Below are 18,401 nucleotides of genomic sequence, written 5' to 3' on the forward strand. Positions count from 1 at the left end.
GGAGGAAATTACTCTTTGTGGAGACAGAGCTGGGATCATGTCATGATTATGACCAACGGAGAAACTCATAATTCATTAAAAACTGGAACAATACTAGAATTACCTAGAACGAGACTTGTAATCTTGCCACGTCTCATAAGGAGAAGATTCAGAGCTCATCACTTACTGAAGTTTGTTTTTGTTTTCCGAAGTGTCACCACAGACGTACCCAAACAAATACAAATGTACGAGTGGTGCATTTTCTCACCCTTGTGCTCGCTTGCTAATCTTTTTCCTAGAAAAGGCAGAAGTGAATCTATTCAGCGGTGCGGATAAAAGCCATGATCTGTGTAGCACGATAACGTGGAGACAAAGCTGACTCGGTATCAGCCTCCTTTGTGTATATAGCCTACTTTCCTGGGTTCTTACATTTAAGGCGTAGATTATTTAGGTGCCGTTCAATGTGTTCATTCACATCTCTTTTCCCCATCATAAATAAATAAATAAATAAAGCTCAGTGTTAAAAATTAAGGCCATTAAAAAAATGTCTCACCAGACATTTCATTCGGTCTCGACACTATTGTGATCGCGGAAAGGCGCAAATGAAAACAGACGTGACATGTTGTGCCGAAGTCTTTCCATAACTACACTTCTTCAAATGAGTCTCAGTGAAACTGAATAATGTTGAGATTTTAAGATTTCAGTGGTTCAGTCACATTTGCCCTCTTCTCCGGCTCCCCCTGTGGTCTCTCTCCAGGCCCAAAAGGAGGAAATGTAATATTATTAGTGGGCATCTGGAAAGGTTACCTCGTTAGAGAGACAGAGAGAAATTTAATTCAGGAAAGCTGTGTTATTATTGCAAAAGCCAGCCACTAAAGGGCATAGCAGATTCCCTTTGGGGACAATAGAAAGTACCTAATGACTTTTATAGGATTCAGATGATCAGATGTTCCAGAATCGTGTATATGACTCTGAGTTTAGCAAGCACAACTTGTAAGCAACTGCACAGAACTATGCTAGCTTCCTTTTTTTTGAGGTGATTTCTGGTAGTCAGCATCTAATATTAGCTATAATAGATATTACAATATTAACAGTAATAAAAACAACAGTAAATTAGCAAATGAACACATTTTATTGATGCTATAATTATAAATGTAGCTATAACAGTTGCTCCAGCAGTAGGGATGACCCTATTTTGTCACACTGTTTCTAGTGAATATTTTTCAAGATATGTTTGTTTTAAAACATTACTGTGTAGATACATTAATTAAAGTCTACAAAAAAAAAAAAAAAAAAAGAAAAAAAAAGGCCAATGAATATCTGTTGAACACTACACTGTAAAAAATTATTTAGCAGTTTAGTTGTTTCAATGAATTTTTTTATGTTGACACAACTTGCAGTTACTGAATTTGTTCATTCAACTAAAAATTTTAAGTTTTCAGTGTCTCAACTAGTTTGAAAGTTGACTGAACTAGGTCATTTGTCCTCATAACTTAAAAAAATTTGTTGACTCAATTCAATAGCAATATCACGTTCACAACATCACTTATCGCGAGATCTCGTCATTCTCCTGAATGCTGTTGAAGAGAGAAGAAGGTCGTCAGCCATTCCAGTCAGTTTCTCCTCAAAGTTTGGACATTTGACTAGAATACAACTTTGGTAAGTAAAATATTCGTATTTATTGGCTTAATGTGTAAAATTACATTTGTTGTCTCAGAAGAGTAAGTATTGTTTTAAGAGTCGTATATTCTGTATGTAAGTTACTGTATGTAAATGTTCGTTTCGCGGCACTCTGAAGCCTCAAAATACAGGTGGTTCCACAGTATTCTCCTTATAAATATTAAAACAGATATTCTCCCATGCGGGACAGCGGAGCTGAACTTATGTGGAGCACGATAAAAATACAGTTTGTATGTATTATTTGAGCCCAGGGCTGCGTTAGAGACCGTTCAAACAGAGCGCGCGAGAGCTCAACAGATCACTGTATGGATTAAGAACGGCGGGAATAAAAAAAAAAAAGGACCTGCTCTAAACCTGACAGCGTAAGACATTCGTCAGAATATACATCGATGAAACATTAGGAGAAAAAAGAAGATTCCTACTCGAACTGTGTCTTTTCTGCATGTTATAAGGGAAACAAATGAGCACCATAGATGAGCACCTCAGAGTTCTTCTGGAGCGCGTATCTTAACGTTACATTTGATATCGCTGACATAAGCTTAGTTCTGATGATTTTTTTACAGTCTACGGTTCAGATGAAGTTCTGAAGGTAGCGTTACAAACTCTTCTTTCAGTTTTCTGAAGTAACGTTAGTCATTCAAGTGCCTCACTAGAACCTAGTACCCAGTGTAATGCTGCGTGAATATCTGTTTTTATACAGTCTATGGTGAATATACGGTCATAAGTAAATTGCGTACGTTTAAATCTATATATTTTAGAATAAAAGTAATAATAGCATATATCTTGTATAAATAGAGATACAATAACGATCGACACAAATGTGTTAAATTTCCTTTTATTGTGTTATAATTATGTGTTGTGTCATTTAAAAGCATTGTCTGGATGGTATAGTTTGTCTTTGGCATTTAATATAAACTTGTCAATACATCTGTCTTTCTCTGTAAAGATTTATTTATATGTATGTTTATTATTTTACAGTGTTTTAACATGTTTTTGTATTTTTCATGTTTATGATATTTTTGAATGACTGAAGATTCAGCGCAGAATTCAATAATCCTGTGGATGGACCGCAGCGAGTCCTTTTGCAGTTATCCATCAAAAAGATATGCAGACATAATGGAAATGGCATTTACATTGTAGAGATTGGACAAAGTTGTAAGTAAATTTATTTATTTATAAATGCACATTTATTGGAGTCTATGTGCTTTACAATTGTAAGGCCCTGTTTAATGCATCCCTTTGTTTTTATTAAAGCACACAGGCTCTGCGCAGGAATTCATCAAGGACATGACTGCTGGGATTACGCTTGTGGATGACCAAACTGAGCACCATCAGCCTGCAGTGATGTGATCCAGGTAAAAGAAGAAGAAGAAATCTGGGTGATCTGGGGTTGTAACTCGTTTTTAGACGATCTGTGTACTGTGTTAGACGATCTGGGACTGGGACTAACAGAAATAAACTAATTCAGGTTTAAAACAACTTGAGGTTTAGTAAATGACAATTTTCTTTCTTTTTCTTTTTTGGGTGAACCCTTTACGAAAATGTAGATATTTGCATTGGAAAACAGCTTCAAAATTTAGAGAACATAATTTGACATTATTTTCCCCAGTTTTATTCCGTGAATTTTCTATAATTGGTATTTAAAATGTCTTTATAAAGTGTTGAATTTATCTTCATAAAACCACCAGAAACCCTGTTTATGGACATAGCCATTCTTAATTATTTTGCTGAATACTGTTTTGAATCCTGAAAAATGTTCAGTTCTAGCATATTGGCCATTAGCAACTTTGCTTAAAGGATTGTTTCACCAAAAAAATTAAATTAGGCCATGTTTTACTCATTCTCAAGGCACCCTATGTGTATATGATTTTCTTCTTTCAGACGAATCTGATCTGAGTTGAATTTAAAATTGTCCTGGCTCTTCCAAGTTATTTAATGGCAGCAGAAAGGTGTGTTTTTTTTCTCAGCAGTCCAAAAATAGTCAAATAAAATGCACCCATCCATCAATAAAACGTGTCTCACATGGCTCTGGGGGGTGAATAAAGGCTTCCTGTCGCAAATCGATGCACTTTTTGTAAGAAAAATATCCATATTTAAAAAGTTGTAAACACTTTTTTTTTCTCTTCCACTGACTATCATACGTGCAAGCCTAATTTTGTGATTCTACATTGTGATTGGCGTATTGTTGTCTCCTCCGCTCTTCCGTGTTCGTCACTAATCACCGGTGCATGCATGACCCCTATGTCCTATTTTCATGCACCCGGAATGGCTCTTACGAAAGTGAGAGAAAAGGGTTTAAATATGTTTTGAATAACATTTTAAATATGTATTTTTTTTTTATTACAAAAACACATGGATTCGCTACAGGAGGACATTATTCACCTCTCAGAGCCATGTGAGGTACTTTTTATTATGAATTGATGCACATTATTTGACTACTTTTGGACTGTTGAAAAAAACACCCACCTATTGCCATAAATATTTTTTTATATAATCCGACTGGATTTGTCTGAAAGAAGAAGTCATACACACCTACGATGCCATGAGGGTGAATAAAACATACATGGGTTAACCAACCCTTTAGGGCCATTTCATAGTCAACTCATCTGTAGGCATACGTGTCCCCGAGGCTACGCATCGTTATGCTTCGGCTCTACTAATATCACCCGACTCTACTACCCCCTGTTGCGTGAGCCGTGTATTGCATACACGCATCAACCGTGACGCTTGCGTTCACTGTTTAGACTATGAAAAGGAGTGCGTCGCTCGCGTTTCTTGCTCGCGTTTCCCGCGTTGACTATGAAACGGCCCTTAGGAGTCATGCTTTACTCTGAACATGCAGTGCAACAGACTATTATTTAAAAGGAATACCTATTTACACCAATATATTTTCTGATCATTGTATAAATGGTGTGACAGATTAGACACTTAGAATCAGATTAAGAAAAAAAACCTGAGTTGTATTGGTTTGTCACATTTTATGTCATTCAGAAATCATGTAGAATACCAGTGAAGAAAAAAATTTCCCCCCATTTTTAGAATAGTTGGTTCTGGGGGTGTATTTTACACTTATCTTCCCATGGGATTTTAAACTCTTTGTGTTCAGCAGAACAAAGAATTTAGTACAGGCTTTTAACAGTTTAATACAGGAAGTTATTTTGAATGTTTCTAAACGAAACCGTTGAGGAGCACCATTTAATTTTGACTTTCATTTTTGGTTAAATTTTTCAAATTATCTTCCACTTGAAGGTGAATTACACTTTGCATTAATTGGTAGCTGTGCTTTTAACAAAACACACAACTTTAATAGTGTATGTACATATGTGTGTTCGTTTATAAATTTATTAAGTAATGTAATATTTTTTTTCTTTTCCCAGCCATCAAGTGACATTAAGGATGTTGAGAAAGAAATTGAAGAGGGCATTCTGATTGTAACTGAGGAACAGCAATGTGATGTGCTTCCCAAGGAATAACCAACATTGGTCTCATTTGGACATCCTGTCATCACTGACATCTCCCATGTCCCCAAGGCATTTGGACTCCTAATGGGTCTGTATGCAGTGAACATCCACCACCTCCAGCGCATTAAATACACCATTGAGGCTCTGCAAAAACTTGTGAAGACCAGCTGCTCCCACCGTGTGCTCGCTACAGCGGCAGGAACTGTAGGTGTTGGGGAGTGAATGTCCAGCGCTCTCTCCACCCTCAACACCACAAATAAGGTGTCCTTGAGCAAGGCACAACTTCTCCCCGGGTACTGCAGCATAAATGGCTGCCCACTGCTCCAGGTGTGTGTTCACGGTGTGTGTTCACTGCTGTGTGTGTGCACTTTGGATGGGTTAAATGAAGAGCACAAATGTATGTCATGTCACTTTCACTTTTCAGTGTTCATGATGTGTCCATCGGCTCCACCGCACTCTTTCTTAAAAAGTAGTGTTTTTCTTTTTTTTTTATAAGGAAAGGTTCTTTTGTGCCTTTCACTATATAGAATGTACATTAAAGTTTACATGTCATGACTTGGAATATGCATGTTCTCATGTAAACAAATGTTGTTTCCCCTCTCATTTTCTTAAACAGTATGTACACATTTTCAGTATGTAGCATTATGATAGGGGACGAGTTTGGAAACTTTCAAGATCCTTCTGATGTTAACACTTCTGTCTGGTCATGTGCTATGAAATTTAGAATCTGACTTTAGATTTTTGTGCTTCCATGTGCATTCATTCCATTTATATCTTATTATACAGAAGTACAGTACACTCATTTTTTGTAACTAATTGTGATATTATATTACATATATCTTGGTTTCTCATTTTGACCATGACTTGCATTATGGTGGGGGGAGTGCATGTGAACTTGTGCAGGGTTAATATGCAGAGTTCAACCTTCTGATTTTCATATTGCATTATGAAATTAAAAACAATCCCTGTGGTTTTGATCTGATGAATTGAAATGCAACTATTCGTTTCTCAATCCCATGCCAATGTTATTTATTATACATCACACTTTCAAGTGTCGGTTCAGATCTTTAGACGTGTTTGTATTTTGCATTTTTTGTTTTGTTTATCAATTATCAGTTGATGTGTTGGCAGCAAATTGTTTGTTCAATTTAAATGTGAATGAAAGTGTTGTCTCTATCATTAAATAAATTACATTAAAAAAAGTGTTTTGTCATCTTTATTTAAACATTTAAGGCATTGGAGTAACATTTGTTTATGATTATTGATCGAAGTAAAAAAAAAATCCCTGTTGACACAACATGATTTAGTTGACTGGACTAGAAAATAATAGTCAAGTCAACTTAAAGAAATTTGTTACCTGGACTAACTCCACTCTAGTTTGAAGTTGTTTCAACAAGATTTTTTTTGTCAAGATAACAAAAAAATTTTAGGCAGCGGGGTAACAAAATATTTTTAGTTGACTCAACAAATTCTTTTTTACAGTGTATGGTTCAAAAGTTTTTGGTCAGTACAATAAAAAAAGTTTTCTAATTCAAAGAGGTCATATGACATTGCTAAAAATAACGTTATTTTGTGTATTTGGTGTAATGAAATGCGTTTATGTGGTTTAAGGTAAAAAAACAACAACAACAACAAAAAAAAAAACATTATTTTCCACATACTGTACATTATTGCTGCTTCTCTGTGTCCTGCCTTCTGAAACGCATCGATTTTTACAAAGATCTTCGTTCTGAAAGGCGAGGTCTATGACGATTGGCCAGCTATCCAGTGCATTGTGATTGGCCAGCTATCCAGTGTATTGTGATTGGCCAAATACCTGAATCATATGACGGAAATGTTACACCCCTTACCATACTGTGATGCCTTGTCCCGGTGCGACGAGACAAAACCAATAGAACCCATTATAAACGAGGCATTTGTTGCATCTAGTGGGGACATAATTATGGATTATAATGACTTATATTCTCTTTTTACGCATTGTGTTGCGTATCGCGCAGCATAAACCTAAAACCATGTCTGCATTTATGACTGGAGAAACAACAAACAACAAGCCTACACTGCTTAAAATATGAAAACATACTTACAGGTTATGAGTCAGAAAATCAATCCCCTTTCTGAGAGCACACATCCAAAGCACACTGTCACACGGCATGTGAATAATAAACTAAGTTCTCTTTCATGTCTTATTGTGCTTAAACCGTCAAATACACAAAAGTTTGTTAAAAACACGTAAGTTACAAAAGCAGTCGGTAATGTCTGTGAAGGAAAACAGCTGAGAAAGAATTTACATGGTTATATTAGATCTGTGTGATTATTCAATAAATTAGTAAATCTACTGTTCTCTTGTCTACTCTGAGGTTGGGACTCTAAATAGTGTTCTGTGCTCATCTGTGCAGCTAACGATAGAACAATTAGCATGCTTTGCTCAAACATTTGCCATGGTGTTATGGTGCATTGTCGTGTAGGATAGATCGTATTTATGAGCTGAAAGCACATATATATTTTATGACTTATAATTTAAACATATAATTTTTTTTTAAAAAGCATTATGCCATATTTGTAAACTACTTATTATTATTATTTCTTTTCATATATATATATATATATATATATATATATATATATATATATATATATATATATATATATATATATATATATTTATTTTAATTGGTTGCTTATAATCATTATTTAATTTTTAAGAATCACTGTAAATGTGAACTCAGTGGCTGTACCATTTAAAATTTAGAGGTCAGTAATACTTTTTTTGTTTATGAGATTGAAACTGCCCTCCAGCAGTCAGTCTTTTTTATTTTTGATTAAATTAGAAAAAAGTAGTCTCAGACTTTAGGACCTCACACTCGTAGTATCCAACTCTGCGATCGCACACACGCATGCACACACAGACGCACACACACACACACAGACGCACACACACACACACACACACACACACACACACACACACACACACACACACAATATTCAATTACTGACAATAACTGGAACCTCAGTCTATACTGCCTAAAAACAACTGCAAAACACACATTCTCTCTCAGACACAGACTCCTGCACAAGAATGCCATCAATAAAATTAGCACTGAGGGCTGCAATATTGTTTACGACCTTCAAAACGACATTGTCTCATCTGACTGCACTCCTCATACATGACACAGTAAATCTGTTCCCATCTACGCTGCCTTTATTATTACCCAGCGCCTAGTTATGGCCATGATGAACTTAATGCATGGAGCTCCGCTATATACCTGCACTTTAGATTATTTTCAATTACATTAGCTGCTCGGCTTTCATTTAGAACACCCCCCCCCCCACACTTCCTTATCACCCCTATAACAAACACAGATGGACGGCTAAATCAATGATCATTGTACGAGCACAAAAGGATAAGCATGACTGTAAACATTATGATTGATGCCGGCTGGGTGTTATGTATCTTATATAAAAGAGTCTGTAATTAGGAATCAGGGCATGTTTGGTATTATGTCAGCATGTGTTTTATCTTCCTGTATCTATTCTTGCTTTGTTAAACTCTACTGGGATATATTGACATTAATGTGTAACATCCATTAATCAAATAGTGCCTATTTGTACTGCATTTGTATTTCCGGCAGGAAAAACAACCATTATCTTTAAGTGGCTGTTAGTGGCTGTTCTGGACACTTTTAGTTTTAGCATCACTAGATGCGTTTTGCTGGTGTGTATTTTTTAAAAAAAAAAAATTTTTAAACATAAACTGTACTGTATATAAATTATTTTAAACCAAGTTACTACATATAAAACTGCTCCATAGATGACATTCAGAGCTTTTTACTGATTTTTACAGGCTTTAGAAAAATTCCTGACATTGAAGACTATGCTAAAAAAAATAATAATAATTAAGCTCTTCATCACAGGAATAAATTACATTTTTATTGCTGTTTTTACTGTATTTTTGATCAAATAAATGCAGGAGACTTTCAAAACGATTAAAAATCTTACTGAACCCAAACTTTTTTACGCTACTGATTAGAAAGATTAAATGTACATCTTCCTCCCACCGGTATTAGGAACCCCTGATGTTGCGCTGTTTAATTAACAAAGCATTTTAATTTTAAATCCCTGTCCATGGGAGATCCCTTCCAGTTAGTTATTTACTTGAGTAAAAAAACACATTCATAGACTAGATCCGTTCACCTCCCACCTAGAGCCTCCCCCGTGGTTGACAGTATATCCTCGAGTGGTTACTTCCTCTTGTTATTTAAAGAAAACTCAAAGCAGACACTGAGTCACTGACAGCAGCAAGAAAAGGCCATTTGATCGAAGTACCTTGGAGACAACACATACACAGTCAGGTACACACATACTCACCATAACAAGAAGGTGACTTCATTTGTATCTGAGAGTGCGGACATAGGGAATATGTCTCAGGACGGGTCTGTCTTGTTGGTCTAGGATTCCGGTGTCTCCTGTTTACTTTCACTGAGGGTCAGTGGAAGGTTTTAATTAAGTCTACGGTGGCAGTGACTGAACGCCTTTGCTGCTGTGGTCACCTTCAACTCACAACTGTCATCAAGTAGTCCCACGACAACCTATTAGAAGGCACAGACAGAAGTGGCTAAAACTGTGGCTAAAACGGCTTTAGTGCCTTAAAGTTGACATTAATTCAAAGTTATTACCCAATTACCAGTGATTCAATGGTGCTCAGTTTCCCCCCCAAAAAATAAATTACAATGAGTTTTAAGAAACATGAATATAATGGAAAGTTCACAATATATAAACTCTGAAATTATAAACATTATATTAAACAGTTTCCTTAAGTAAATGTAGATATTGTCACTATAAACAAAAATAAATGATAATAAATACTGTTATTATGCTTAAAAAAGGACAATAATCTTAGAAAACATATAAAGTTATATTAAAATATATTTCTTAAATTAGTTAAATAAGTTTAGAAGTTTAAAAAAGACCAGTTATCCTTAAAAAAATGACAAATGAGCTGAAAAATAGGACTATATTGAAAATTGAATAATGTACAATATATAATCTCAGCTTTTGTCAGGATAACTGATATTCATATTAAAATCTTATATTTAGTAATTTTGAGCACATGCAAAACTACTGAGTTCTTCTCCATTTTAGACTGATTACTGCAGAGAATATCTAATATCTCATTTTCTTTTTGAATTTACACACACACACACACACACACGCACACTGCATCTGACCCTGCAACAATGACGTAGCTAGGAATCAACCAGGATAGGAGCAATTTCCCTAAACGTCCAAAATACGGGTCATTATTGCTTAGTGTGATGTGTCATTTTAGACTGGGCTGTAAGATCATCAGAGAAAAGAGCGGAAATTGGGTGTAAAGATTATAAGGAGAGAAATAAAGGTTTCTCGAGCCAGCCTATCACACAACCTCACTATATTATTAATATGTGACAAATGACATCCATTTTTAACCCCGCTTTCCCTTCTGCAAACTCAGATATGATCCATCTCAACCTCTGTCACTGAAAATGGTGTAAAATGAGGAGGTGAAGTGTGATGATCACTTGTGGCGGCGATAATATCATACAATTATGTTGTTTCATCACTGTAACGTTGTATCACTTTGAAGAACTTACACGCGTCTGTCAGTCCTACCTGAGAAAAAAAAGCACAGAGAAAACGTGTGTGAAACAGTCTGCATCAGATCAAAGGCAAACACCTTCCTTTATGGTCTCCATAATTCAGCAGCTATTGCCGGGGTCAGATAGCTCCCTTTGAGTCACGAGCGTGGAGATGCATCTTTAATACGGCCCTTCCACAGAATAATGATGCAGTCAGCCATGAGGAAAGTGAATTTGTGTATATAAGAGAGCGAGATAGTGAGAGAGAGAGATATAGAGAGAGAGCAGAGGATATATTGAGAAAGGGACACACAAATGCTGGTGGGAGTTTCACAGGGAGACTTTTGTGATCCGAGTAGACCAGAGTCTATGAGAGAACAAGCCCAATCGCCCAGTGGAGAGCCCCTTCACGCTACGCAAACATTTACAAGTAGGATTTAATGAGGAATGAGGGGTTTATAGGTTGAAAGAAATGGAACTGGGACCCACTTTATATTAAGTGGCCTTAACTACTATGTACTTACATTAATTAATAATTTAGTACAATGTACTAATTGTGTACATACATGTTTTTACATTGTACTTATATATAAAAAAAACTACATGTAATTACACCTGTATTTAATTTCTGTAATTACATTTATAATTACACTGTTGACCTATACTTTACACCTTAACCCACCCTTAAACTTACCCATACCACCAACCCTCTCCCTACCCTTACCCCTATCCCACCTCAATAGCAGCAAAAGTGTTTTACAATACAATATGAACACAATAAGTACATTGTACTTATTTTTTATGTAAGTACATAGTAGTTAAGTCCACCTAATATAAAGTGGGACCATTAACTCTATTATTCTCTAGATTTTGAGTACAGATGTTGAACCCAAGAAATTGAGGGATAGTTCACCCTAAAAATACAGTTCTGTCATCATTTGGCCCACACACCCTCACGTCCATCCAAATCTGTTACTTTCTTCTTTCTGTGGAACATGAATGAAGAAATATTACAAAAAGTCTGTTGTGCCATTTTCTGTAATGGGAACCAAGGGCTATTGAGCTGTAAAAAAAAAAAAAAAGCTCCTTAAAAACAGTCCATATGATTTATGTGCTTTATTCGAAGCTATCTTTGTGACAAACGGTCTATGAAAAGTTTCTCTGTCTAGGTTTACTCATGCTTATATGCTAATATTCTATAAAATAAGGAACATTTAAAATGTAATGTGGTCAAGACCAGCCTGGAAATACTTTTGTCCCTGAAAACATTAGCACACCTTAGAATTTTCGTCAGCCAATCAGATTCAAGCATTCAACAGCCACGTATTATAATACAATATAATTATAAGACATTCTATTCTAAGGCCACTATAAACATTATTTAAATGTATTTTTCGAGTTGGGCCTAAATTTAGAATATATTTAATAAAGTTTGTGAATAGCATTCTCTGTCTTTTTCATTCATTAAGGAATATAATGTTGCCAATCCCATTTTGTTTAACCAATAAAGAAAACAAAACAGTCTGCCAAACTCTTGGGGCCAGTTCTAATAATGTAATTCAGTTCTTGCATCAAAGTCGCCCTTTAAAAAATGCCCGCCTTGAGAATATGAAGTTGCCTTGTTCCATTTTATGTTTTGCAACTCAGGCTAACATTAACTGTTCACTGTTCACTGATGGCAGAGAACTGAGCGTATACCTAGCTCAGTTCCATGCCTCTAGGGCCCCAGATCACTAATCATTTGATGCTGAAAGCAACCGCTCCCTCTGCTGCAGGAACGAAGGGTCAAACGCATGTTAGAAGCGAGCTGCTTCTTACGCAGGACACGTCTTTCCCCACGTGCCTCTGAAGCAGCAGGGGACCCCATCAAGAGCAAGAAGAGAGCAGTAGAGGAGAGGAATGAAATCATTTCATCTCCTGCACTGTAATGCTCCCCCTTAAATCAGCCTGTGAGGAGTGTGCCAAGGCTCAGGGAACTGGAGGGAGGCAAGAAAAGCTGGAAAGAAAGACAAGAGTAATGTTGGCCCTGCTTTGATGAAAGATCTCAGGCAGTGGACACAGAAACAGATCTATAAACAAGTAGATGATGGAAATAGAGGGTGAAAAATGTATGGAGAAAAAGCCAAATGATGGGAAAGACATTTTGCAGTCAATGGGAAATTTTGGCAGTCACAACATTTCCACTCCATCTGATGTTTAACAGATGTTTTTATCCAGGCAGTTAGAAATGAGGCACATCACAAGCAATTTGTCATAGGATCTCAAATTAAGTAATTGTGTTTGATAGCATCCTTTGGAAGAGATGACATTTGAAGCGTTTTGGGAAAAGAGTGGTTATGTCTTTTATGCACAAAATATTTTCACACTTTTTGCATGATTCGCATAATTACAGCTTGATTGGAAATTATGAAAAAATAAATAAATAAATAAAAATCTGTTAAGTGATATTTACTTTATTTTTTTTGCTGTCTTCACACATCGTGTCTTGACAGCTGTAATAATAATAAAAATGTATGTATATGTATATATATATATATATATATATATATATATATATATATATATATATATATATATATATATATATATATATATAAAATGTCATAATTTTAAAAATGTCATTTTTTGTATAATTTTTATATTTAAGTTTGAAAGTCTTGGAAGATACAGCACATAAAATAACCCCTAAAACAAACAATTCTAAAACAAAGCATCACATACTTCTTCACACTAAATGGTTGTGATATTGCAATCCACAATATTATATTGTAATAACATGACATATGATTCAGACACTGATTTTTAATTGTCTGGATACTGAACAATTATTTCAGGGATCTGAACTTTTTCCAGGCAACCTGGCATTAGGCTCTGTGTGAATTAGTGGTGTGTTTCAGTGAAAAAAATTGTGAATATTTAATACTTTCCTGTTGTTTAGTCAAATCAGACTGTGACCAATATATTTCTCTGGGCCAGTGAGAATATGTATGTGAACTAGAGATAGACCACACATCTTGATGCAATTTGGCGCAAGTATGTGACCTTAACAGAAGCAGTCAAATGCATCTGCCCTTCTTTCGAGGGTCTGATTCCATTGGTCCGCCTGAGCCAAAAGTGGGTCACAGAGAACTGGAAGAAGGTGCTGGCATGCAGCTCACTTGGACCCAAATGAGCTGTAAAATGGCAGTAAATGAGTTTGAAAGAAACTGGAGCCTCTCAACATGCACCAACCTACAAACAAGACAGAAAAACAGACAGTGAGAGAGTGAGAGAGTGAAAGAGAAAGAGAGAGAGAGAGAGAGAGAGAGAGAGAGAGAGAGAGAGAGAGAGAGAGAGAGAGAGAGAGATGGAAAGCTCAACCAGCAACCCAGCAGGGTCTCTGCAGCCATTCCTAATCTGGCTCTTTATCCGGTCCCTGTGGTCAATACCATCTGTGTGGAGTCCCAAGGCAACTTCCTCCAGACCAACACACACATTCTGAGGAGCGCACAACCTTCCAGCCTGCAGATCTCTGGTTTCTTGGAGAGCTTTTGGAACTAGTTTCTCAGTTAAAAGAAAATAGCTTGATGGCTCACCGAGGCTGAAGGGCTGGCAGACTAGTTATCCGCCACATCAAAGTGCCCATTCACAGTATCTTCCACTTGACTGGGATTTGTCTCGCTGCAGATTTTGAGGTGTAAAACGAAACGGGGCTGCTCTTCAGAAAAATTCTACACATCACCTTTGAAAACCAGAGATCATGCTATAGTCAAACTCCCGTGGCCTGGTCAAGACCAATGTCAATCCTTTAAACCCCAACAATGTATTTCAGCAGCTTGTTTGGACCTCACAGGATTGATGTTCTGTCTGATCAATCAATTACCGGTGACCTGCATAATCAATAATCTCTCACTTGGGGTGCATAGAGAAACAGGTAGGTCTGAAAATAAGGCTCTGATCTTGCACTGCTCAACAATGTTTCATGCCAACCACAACTGCAATAGTAACATACATGTAATCTCGAATCAATAAGGACCTAGACTTAAAGGGACTTCAGTGTACCATTATGATTTAAAAAATATGGCATTAAGCATAAACAATAGCATCCACTTCAGAGTTTATCTGTTTATCAGAGTTTAGTTTGTTGGTTGTTGTCAACTGCCAAGGGTTCTCAAAACTTTGCATTAATTTACCGTGTATTAATATAGAATTTAATGCACATTAAATAATGGATTTTGAATTCTATATTAATTCTAGAAGTGCACAATAAAAATCTATGTTAATGGACATTATCAAACATTCAATTCTATATTAATGCATATTATACTGTTTTCATGAACATTAATTCTAAATAATTTCACATTAATGCGCATTGATTTTTATATTAAATGGATATTACAGCACATACAGTTATATATTAATACATTAATACCATATACATTTATACCAATGAAATTGAAATTCTACTACACTCTGTAGCTGTAAGTAAAATTTAACAAAAACCTTATTTAAAATAAAATCTAGAATACATTAATTTGCAGTCATATATAATGTCTGCATGTGAATTACTATAGAATATCCAAATCATAGAAATGTGCATTTTAATATATTCATATTCATTAATAAACAATAAATATTAATTAACATTAATAATATTCATGTACATGAAATTCTAAATTAAATGCAAGTTAAATGATATGTTAATGACTGACATTAATGTCAATTTATGTAGAATTTAATGCGCCCTACTGCAGATTATTGTCGTTACTGCACCATACAGTATTCATCCATAACACGGAGTCCTCATCTAATACAGTCTTCAACTATCCATTCAGCTCTTCATGAGATAAGAATATTGAGCAGCCTAACACACACGTGCAGAATGGGTTGTGGGGAGGAGGAAAGCAATGAGGGAGGGGTGGGCTATCAGTTCTCGTTCAGCTCCAGCATAAGTCACACGACCACAGCTCATTCGCTCATCACACCTCATTACCGGGCCGCATCGAATCGAGCTGATTGGCTGAAACCAATCAGATGGTGAAATGAGTATCTAAAGGGGAAAAAAGCATTTATCTCTCTCCTCTCTCTTTTATTCCACTCTTTCTATCTTATTCCCTTTCCTGGTGCAATGAAAAATTGACTTACCCTTTATGGCGTCCCGGAAAAATTGCAGATGCTGCGCACACAAAAGGAAGTGCATGAGTACCATTACCTAAACTTAATCCAGGCTATTTTCTCCATTTCCTTTCGCCTCTCTCACCTGCAGAAAAACACCAAATCGGGTCGATCTAAAGTATGAACAGATGGAAATTCATATGGATTAGCTGGAGCTTCCTGGAGGGGATAAACTCCTCATATGAGATTTGGCTAATGCATCATCAGCATCATCAAAGCCTCACTGATGAAGTCATCAGGGGCTGGAGGACAAACGGCTCTTGACCTGCCACTAATGGATGTGAAATTCAGTGAAACAACAATTACAGCCTGTGATTTACCATGACAACTAGTACTATCATGACATTACTGCTATTACTACAGGAAATGGCACTCATAATGTTAGCAGCTATAACTATTACCTCCACCAGTGGTGTACTGCAAAAAAAAAAAAAAAAAAAAAAAAGAAGTAATTAATTCTTTGATTCAGAAAGGATGCATTCAATTGGTCAAAAGTGACCTTATATACATTTATTATACAGAATATTTTTATTTGAAATAAATGCTTTTGTAAAATTCTTTTGAACTTTCTGTTAATCAAAGAATCCTTTGGTTCATGGATTCAACAAAAATATTAATCAGCAACTATTTTCAACATTAAAAAAAGTTTACTGAGAACCAGATCAGCATATTAGAATGATCTCTGAAGGATCACAAGACACTGAAGACTGGAGTAATGAATGCTTAAAATTCATCTTTGTCATCACAGGAATAAATTATATCGTAAAACATAATGAAATAAGAAAACAGTTAATTTAATGTACAATAATATTTAAAAAAAATGTTCATTTTTGATCAAATAAATGCATCCATTGTGACTTCTTTCAAAAACATTTAAAAAATATCATACTTATGCCAAACTTTTATTCAGTAGTGCATAATAATAATAGCATTTCATATGTCATTGCAGCTAGCACTGTTATTTTGGTTACATCTTAGCAATTCTAATACATTAATGCTATTGTGGCTATTTCCTCTTTCTTCTCAAATGGCCACACACACACACACACACACACACGCACAACCTTACATCTGTTAAAATTCTCCCATATAACTGCTAAAACACATTTGATATCGGATTTTCAACATGGGAACAAAGAGTAAAATATTTCAGTCTGAAACGCAAGAAAGCTATTCTCACAGTCAACTGCAGTCACGCGCTTTAATAGACTCACTCCTTGTGCTAAACCCAAAACCTTGTCTTCCAAACCACTGCTTCCTCACCTCTTTCTGATTGAACATTCTCAGAAAAGTGCTGCTTTACCACTTGAGAGGGAGATAGAGATAGTAAGGGAGTAATAGAAAGAGATGGGAACGGGAGAAGAAAGGCGAACGGAAAGAAGAGAAAAAAAGTATTAGTTGCTACGCACCATGAGGCTTATCAGAGGCAAATAACACGGGAAACCACAAGTGCTTGGTGTTCTCTTACACACGTTTCCTTCCCTCCCTCCCTTCACCAGTATTATCTTGTTCATCGCACACTAATGCCTCTCCCCCTTTCTAACAAGAGACCTCAGCGAGACTTTGAGCCTTCAAAAGATTATTAGAATTCATTTGTTGGCATGTACTGTAGGTGAGAGACTGCTAGAGCTTACCAAACATTAAAGATGTGAGAAAATCATGAGATTAACAGCCAACCATCTAATATTTCACGCATGTGCACACAAACGGAATGCAATTCATTGTGCCATTATGGTTGAAGCCTCTCCGTTTTTCTCTCCTGGATTTTTGTTATGGTCAACAGTGGCATTGGTTGCACCATTTGTGAACTCTCGGACTGCAAGACGAATCCCTTAAAGGCCCGTTCACACCAACGCATGATAATGTCCTGTTTATTATAAGCTCACTGCAAGTTATATCGTCTACCACTATAAATTATCGAGCTCTTTAAAGCAGGATGGATTCTGACTGGCTGTCAATGTCAATGTTGTACATCTCCTGAAAACAACAACAACAAAAAAAAAACATTCTGAAATGTACTGTAATTAAGTAATGTAATATCTTACATTATCTTTCCTCTGTGCCTTTATCATTATAGTTGTGGTGTAAACTCTGCTATTTTTTTTTTTAATTTAGAGTTTTTTTTTTATTTTTTACTGTAGCTAAAGTTACTGTCCTTGATGGTGAACAGGGTTTTATTCTGCAGCTCAGTGTTTAGTTGTCACATCTTCTAGAGTAACTTTTTGGTCCTTGATAAGAGTTAAGGGTCATCTTCCTCTATGTCACACGAGTTGAAACCATTAGCAAGAGTTTCCCCACAGGCTCCACAGTTTCCAGGATCAAGGGTATGACCTAGCTTGCCTTACCCTTACGAAAGCACTCCGGCGTCAGCACTGGCCCAGCAGGATGCCCCCTTTGGCCGGAAAGTGAGAGATCCACCCGTGGTGGTGAGAGTGTTGTTTTAAAAGCGCAAAGGTTAAGAAATTCACAAATAAACGCATCTCAAACCCACTCCATCACAAGTCTCAAG

General features: G+C 36.2%; 1 long non-coding RNA gene across 1 annotated transcript; it reads left to right on the plus strand.

Moving 5' to 3' along the window:
* Nucleotides 1-2,755: 2,755 nt before the first annotated feature.
* LOC113066442 (uncharacterized) lies at nucleotides 2,756-5,095 on the plus strand. Its single transcript, XR_003279165.1, has 3 exons — nucleotides 2,756-2,814; nucleotides 2,914-3,014; nucleotides 5,037-5,095. It is a non-coding gene; the product is annotated as an uncharacterized LOC113066442 (long non-coding RNA).
* Nucleotides 5,096-18,401: the final 13,306 nt, after the last annotated feature.

This window comes from Carassius auratus, chromosome 50 (assembly GCF_003368295.1).
Source record: "Carassius auratus strain Wakin chromosome 50, ASM336829v1, whole genome shotgun sequence".
Taxonomy (NCBI): Eukaryota; Metazoa; Chordata; class Actinopteri; order Cypriniformes; family Cyprinidae; genus Carassius; species Carassius auratus.